Here is an 8194-nt window from a genome sequence, read left to right on the forward strand (position 1 = left end):
TCAAAGAAGAACGTATGCTAGCTTTGTTTCCTTTTATTAGAGAAAATCATTATTTTGGTCTTACTCGTATTGAATTGCATCCCCACTGCTTTACAAAACTCTCAAGGGCATATAAGCGCATTTGCAATCCATGGGCCAATTTAGCAATCAATACAAGATCATCAACATATAAAAGAAGCTTTATCACAAACTCCCCCAACCGAACTCAATCCTCACCTTGCAGATTTAGCCACTCTTCCAATTTGTCAATATATAAACCAAAAAAGGTAGGGGATAAAGGGAAACCCTACTTGACTCCGATGTCACTCCTAAAACTTTCTGAAATGCCTACTGAAGTTCTAATTTTGACTTTCACCTTTTCATAAAGCCTATGGACAACAACTTTACATTGCAAAGGAATTTCAAGTTATTCCATTCTATGCCAAACTTATCTCTAAGGACTGTGTCAAATGCCTTTTTGAAGTCAACAAAGCAACAAAATACTTCTTCTTTGTCCCCCCAAACCTTTTCAATAATGTGTCTCAGCGTGATACCATGATCTACTGTAGAATGCTTTGGCCTAAAACTCGCTTGCCATTTTTCTCTCTTTTATTTTACTTCTGCTCACTTACTAATTCTATTTTCTACCATGTTACTAAAAAGATTTGCAAACAAAGGATTGATCATGATGGTTCTATAGTTGGAAGGATTATTAATGTCTCCACTTTAAAAAAGGGGTATTGCTAGACTAGTTTTCCAATCTCTTGGGAATCATTATCGAATGACGTTGTTGAATATTTCCATGATTTGTTGTTATAGCATTGAAATATCCCACTAAAATAAATTCTCCCTACTAAGAATATGTGGAAATATCTTGCTTTAAAGTTACATATGGATCTTTGCTGTCCAACCCCTATTTTTGTAAGTTTTTGATACTTGAGGCACAAAATAGCATGTTGCAATTCTTATGTTGTTCTCATTTTGTGTTATTTTGAACCATAAATGTTGTTTATTTGTATCCTCTTTCACTAAATGAATGTGATGACCTTCTTTTTCATTCACTAAAACCAATATTCTTCCATACCCTTTGTCATTTTCTGCTTCCTCGTTCCAAACTGCTAACTTCAAATAACCGTCAAACATAGGAGTTTTGCAACCATCATGTTCATGAGTTTATGTGAGACAAATTATGTCTCTACCTTTTGCAATAGGCCTTATCCTAGGTCCCCTCCTTCGAGGGTAACCTCTACAGTTCCAACAAAGTAGACTTAGGTAGACCTGGGTAGGATTTGATCACTACACTGTTTCGCACACAAAACTCAAATTTGAGTCTTCACCCCTTTTCATCCATGTTGATCTTGTTGTTTTCATCCCTATTATAGAATTACCTATTTTTTCTTTACTGTCATCTTGTTGCCCTATTTTTCCATGAGGCCCAAACACTGCAATAACCGCTTTACCATTGTATAACCATGCTCTTTTCCCTTCATTTCTTGCTTCTCTAACTTTATCCACTTCTTCTCTTCTCTCTTCTTGTTGTTTGCTAGTTAAATCTTCATCTAGGAAGAAGTGAGAGCTTTTCAAGAGTTTCTTTTTGCTTAAGAGATGGTGTTTGTCTTGAACAATTGCCATGATTTTGTGGGTCGAGGCCTCTCTTCACATATCTTTCCCACCCTCCTTGGTTGGAATATTTGCCCCCTCCATTGTGATTTCTCTTTCAAAAAGTCCCTTGTCAAATTGAAAGTTCTTTTATTCTTTCCATAGTCTCTTATTCCCCCGATAATAAAGTTTGTTTCTCTATATATATATATATATATTTGTGTTCTCTTTCCTGTGCTCTACGAGAACTTACATCTTCTTTTCCCTCTATCCTATAGCCACTAGTGTCCTCAAATCTAGTTTTGATTTCTTTTGGAGTGTATGTCCTCTTGTTTGCGTTTGTCTTATTTTCGGAAAAGACTGCTTGCTGAACTATTTGTGTATCTACCTGAGTTGTTTTAGAGCTTATCACATCCTTTTTTGCTGTCATTGATTCATTCGTGGTTTTCCATGCTACCTTCGTGTTTTTCCATTCTCATTTTCCTGCCTCTAAGTCATCTTGTAACATTGTTACTTGCTCTTTTAAAATTCTATTACCTTCCATTAAACATTGATTTGCAAGTGTGATATTTGAAAGTTTGTGGTCCCTTTCCTATTCTTTGGCTTCCAAAATTTCTAGCCTTGCCCGAGACTTCATCAGTTCTTGGACATATAGATCTGATGACCAAGTAAGAGGTGTAGATGTGGGACTGTCAGTGATTGACTCTTCTTTATTTTCACTGCTCTTATTTTGTTTTTTTCTCTGGGATTGTTTTCTTATTCTTTGTTCCCATTTAAAACGAGCAAACCTGCGTTTTAAAATGCCTTGATATTGTTTTGCATTTACACAAATCCACTTTCCTATTTTGTTAGTTGAAGAAATTTTGACTTGGCCCAATGATTTGTTTCCACAAAATCTGAGATTTCCTTGCCATTTTTAACATTTATTATTGAATTTTTTTCCATTTTGAGATTTCAAAATCCACTATTTAAAGATGAATCCAAAAAGTAGCTTCAAAATTGGCCCACTGCCAATACACAAGTGGACAATTTTTCTCTTATAACATTCCACAAATGGCTCCCTGTTGTTTACTTCTTGCTGACAGATTATTGGCCAGGCCCCACGAAATGATATGGTATGATCTGTTTCTTCTTAATGTTTGGGAAGGACCCTCACTGCTTCAAGTGGTCTTGGTTCACGGCTTTCCACCACCGAACAGGCTGAGTGGTTGGTGGTTGAATCGATCTGGTGCCCAGGAAACCCTACTATCGAATTTTTCTCATATGGATAGAGCGAAAGAACACATCCCACCATTTTTTCCCAAGTCTACCGCTTACATTAACGAGCCTGTGAAAGAAACTGAAAATAATAATGTGTTTTATAAGAACAAACTTTGGGTATGTTCAATATATTTTAGAGATTCAAAACTATCCATCTTTCCCCTTTATTATCTTATTTTGTTTAGCTCTATATCTCAACATTTTTTGTTCCCACTAAGAAAGAAAAGATATACTAAAAATTAAATGTCTTCCAATCATACATGGATTCTAAAATTCATGGTTGTCATGTTGCAAAATATGCCATTGGACTAAATTTATGCTCATCAACCTCTGATACAAAGTTTAGTAAAGTTTAGTATGAGGTATATACTTCCTACCCACATGTTTTTTTGTGAGTTTTATGCTATCATCATGATGGTTGTAATCATTATAATCATTAGGAATAAGACTTCAATAGTTGCAGTTGGTTGCATGTTGTTTGAATCAAATATTAGTTTTGGTATCAAAACTTTGTAAAATGATTGTTCTCAAGGAATTCTAAAATATTATCATTTCTCATTGGACACTCGTGTTGTTTTATGATTTAGCCAAGAATGTTACATTCAACTCATAATTTGTATCGGATGAGTATTTGTTTGATGTCATATTTTTTAGTAGTCAAAACTATGATATCTTATACACCATCCAATTCCAAGCTTGATTTATTGAAGGATTCATTTGTTTGGGATTACCTAGTTTCCTCTATTAAAATTTATGCACATCATAGAGAATTTTTGGATGATTAAGAAATGCTAGAGGGTTATGGTTGTTAAGAAATGAGAGAAGATAAAGAGAATGATTTTAATTCGCGTGATTTTGGATCAACACAACTATTTAGATTCACTTCAGTGTTCCCTTTCCCCAAATTTGGGGATGCCATATTTTTAATAGTTAAAGCTATGATATCTTATACACCATTCAATTCCAAGCTTGATTTGTTCAAGGATTCATTTGTTTGGGATTACATAGTTTTCTTTACTAAAATTTAGGCACATCCTAGACAATTTTTGGATGATTAATAAATGCTAGAGGGTTATGATTGTTAAAAAATAAGAGAAGATTAGGATAACTATTTTAATTCGTATGGATTAAAATCAACACAACTATTTATATTTACTTTGGTGTTCCCTTCCCCCACTTTGGGGGTATGCTCTCTCTCTCTCTCTCAATATCTATATATATATATATATGGGAAGGGAATGTTGAAGTGAATTAGGATGATATATTGTTTGAAGATAATAAACATTTATTGGATGGTTCATGGCTAATTAATTGACTAGGGTCCATTGAATAGGTTCCATAAACAATCTTTGAAAATGATCTTTCATATTTTTGTGCATCAATAAAAATCCTTCTATTTGGTACCATCCATGATTAGAAACTACCTAAAAAAATAAAGATAAATAAAAAGATATAAATAAAACAACACTGCACAAATAGATGCATATGAAGAATGACATTGAAGTTGCAAGTGAAAATGGATTTGGAAAAAAATAAGCTTGGCGTGAAGAAGAAGACATTAAGACAAATATGGATATCAACATAGTAAATGATTTAAGAAAATTAAGAAGAAATGAATCAAAGGATTTGGTTTTATGAATTGATTATATCAATAACTTCAAGCCACATTGTGCTAGATTAATCCCATCATGGAGTTTGGGAAAACATTTATTGAAGTCGCCTCCCCTGATGATGGACTCACTTGGCAGTCCGAAATGTTGGGTTCAAAAAACTCTATAACAGGTCATTCCTCCTCTATCTAAAACCATCCTCACCTGTATGGATTCATTATTTAACAACATCAAGTCCTACCATGGAAGGGATATGATGGACATCGCATTAGATTTCAAGAAATTAAGATTATCCAGAGCTAAAATTATATGAAATAAAATAAAAAATGGCCGACCTAATTTCTCACATCATTCCTTAATAACCTATATATATACCCTAAACATAGCTCATGGATAAATCATTAAGGTTGAAGAATATCTATTGTCACATCCCTTGATGATGGACTCACTTGGCAGTCCGAAATGTTGGGTTCACAAAACTCTATAACAGGTCATTCCTCCTCTATCTAAAACCATCCTCACCTGTATGGATTCTTATTTAAAAAAATAAATGGTTTGGGTTCAACTTTGATTCTTATTCAAAACTTGAAAAAGGGTTCATGGATAGTAAGCATTTTGCTAGATCCAAGTACAATATAATAAGGGGTAATGATGCTCTTGTTGTTAGAAGAAAAAAAAAATTGTTTCCCTATCAAAGTGTGTATTATGTGGGGGTTCAAAGAAATGAGAAATTGCTACTCACTTTTGGGCTTTATAAGAGGTTACACTTTTTCTATTTTGATGGGAAAATTCCTTTTACTTTTGTTGTTTTTCTTTTAATTTCAAGTCTTTAATTTTTTTAATAACATTTTGGTTTAAATTATAGAGATGACCATACCCGAAGACAAGTGAGACTAAATGGATTTGAGAATTTCATGCATGTTTGACAAAGTTCCCTGATTTGTGTTTGTGTCTGTGATAGCTTGTTTGACAACTCTTATGTCTATGGCAAGAGTATGTCACTATTTTCCATTGCCTCTCTCCCTTACTTGACTAGAATTCTCTTGCACCAAATCCTTTAAATCCCCATTAAATTATTTGCATCACGATTAAAATGATGATAAATATGAAATCTAGATTTTACTACATCACAAAATAAAAGAATTTTCTCATTTCGAGATCAAACCTACATTGAAGTGTGTGTATATATGTATATATATATATAATTGAACCAACCTCATTGTTATGCTTTAAAGAAAATAGTTTTAGACTCTCTTTTTGGTAAGAGAAAACTCAAGTAAGATGAAGCAAAAGAAAATAAATTTGAGGGAGGCCATTGACATTCAATATGAAACATATTGATATAGTAAAAATTAAGCTTAATCCATCTATATAAAATGTCAAGAAAGAAAGAAACCAATTTAAGTGATATTCATGCACGAAAGCAAATGTAGGACAAGTTTTCTATTAGGACAATGTATTCAAATAGACCTTGGCTTGCTCCTAGCTTAATAAATAAAACTCATGAAACTAATAATACTAAATACCAACCACAAGTAACTACCATTTTTTTGAGGATAAATTATATACACTTAGTTCAACCTTTATATTCTGTCCCAAATGAGGATTAAGTGAAGATATGTGCTACTTTTGTATTTTTTGTTGTGAAAATAAGGAATATTGTTTCTTGTACAAAATAGATAGTTAGGATAGACCACGTTCATTTAAGTGTGTTGAATAGGGGACAAGAAAACCAAAGCTTGACAACTAAACACAAAACAATATAGAGGAAAAAACAACACATGAAAAATTGTAGAGTTATGTAGATCTGGAAATAGTTTATTACAAAATAACTTCGTGGCCAAGTTGTTGGTTGTGGCTAGTAGATTGATAGTATATTTTTTTTCAACCCGTCTGGTTTACAATTCAATGTCTAGACAAGTTCTTAAATCTCCATTTTAAAATAACTATAAATAAGCTCTCTAGTTTTTCTTTTGTTGAATGATGATAGTATAAAAGTAGTTTATGCTAGGGGTGAACTCTTTCTTATAACTTATTTCCCAACCCACCACAATGAAATCTAAAATCAAAATAATCCCAACCTAACTAATTAGGGTGACTTTGAGAAACCAAAATGTTGTTATGTTATCCTACTAATAAGGAGAAATTTGATTTCTAAAATCGATCTTGTAAAAGAAATAATAAAATAAGAGTTCAAAATTTTGGAGAGAAAGAAATAAAACTTTTATTTTTATCATATTCTCTATTATTTGTTTATAGGATTATTAAATGTATTAAATGTAGGTACTCACTTATTATAAAATTAGATCTCAAATTCAACTAATTTTTTTAGTAAATACATCATAATATTATTTCAAAATATATGGTCTCTTTAGAGATATCTGATAAAATTGGAATGATATAGAGAAGATTAGCATGGCCCCTGCGCAAGGATGACACACACAAATTGGGAAATGGTCCAAATTTTTATGTCCACGGGGTCTTGGATAGACAATGATTGGGTGCTCTGTTAAGGCACTCCTTGATGTGAAGTCACTGGTTCAATTCCCCTCCCCGATCGGGGTGATATATTGGACACGACGAAGATGTAGTCCCACCAAGCTTACAAAAAAAATAGAAAATATATGAAAATTCCAATAGACTTCAACTGGAAATCATGCAATTTTATTAAACAATATTAGAAATTTATGTTATGACTAAGAATAATTATTTGAAAAAATCAAAATTTAAATTAACATCATAATGTTACTGCAAATTATACTATCACCAATATCAAGCATTTGAATATTCTTTTTAAGAGTGACTATGGATAAGATTCAAATTCATTGAAAGAGGAACTAAACAATTCATCAATAATATTATAACAAAACATAGATCATTAAATTAGTTGAATGAAAATGAAAACTTGGGTCGACATGCTATGGCTAGTGTCTTCACAACTATCAAAGTTAAGAGGCAACAACTATACAAAATAATTAAATTTTCTTCACAATATACATATTATAGGTTTCCTTGGAAATGGTGTTCAAATGTTGAATTACTCTAAAACCATTCCAACTGTCATGAAATTCAATACCAAGAAATTTAAACTTTTCTTGTTGCAGTGAATCATAATGCAAAGTCTAAATTAATAAATTGACAAAATACAATATTTCAACATTAAAAAAAAAGTCCCGTTTAAAAAGGAGAGGCACCCATTTAAGGAAAGTCACAAAAAAGAAAACCATATAACATGTTTTACATTTAGAAATAGAAAATATGGATGGAGTGAACTTTATATCATTAACAATTATATTGTGTTGGTTTTCTAAAGCAAGCCTATGATATTAAAAAGAAGCTATTGCATAATTTCATCTCTGGAGGAAGGAACCACAAGCCACACTTTGGGTAGGGGATCAGACATGAAGTACTATTCTCACTCTTCTCATAAATGCACAAACTCTTTGTGTTTGTTCGATTGATATCGATCACCACCACTTAGTTATTGCATTTGTTTTTGTCATTGTTGGTCATATGTATATAATCATTATGCTCTTGATTTTCCTATTAAAGGGGTATTCCACCAAAGTCTTCCAAACTTGGTTCACTGTAGAAGTATTGGATGGTTCCTTTTCGATAACTTCTTCTTTTGTTTTTGCTAGCAAGCTAAGAAAAGGTTTGGCTAGTGGCTACTTATTATTTCTCTTGTCTATGCTTTTTTTCCTACTATTTTCTCCATTGAGTGCTTGCCTTAGGCTTGAGAATGA

General features: G+C 32.4%; 1 non-coding gene across 1 annotated transcript; it reads left to right on the plus strand.

Moving 5' to 3' along the window:
- Positions 1–6813: 6813 nt before the first annotated feature.
- LOC149251244 (U6 spliceosomal RNA) lies at positions 6814–6916 on the plus strand. The gene has a single exon (XR_016267589.1). It is a non-coding gene; the product is annotated as a U6 spliceosomal RNA (small nuclear RNA).
- Positions 6917–8194: the final 1278 nt, after the last annotated feature.

The sequence above is a fragment of the Pinus tabuliformis genome, chromosome 7, assembly GCF_031772625.1.
Source record: "Pinus tabuliformis cultivar Carrire ecotype Pingquan chromosome 7, CPIR1, whole genome shotgun sequence".
Taxonomy (NCBI): Eukaryota; Viridiplantae; Streptophyta; class Pinopsida; order Pinales; family Pinaceae; genus Pinus; species Pinus tabuliformis.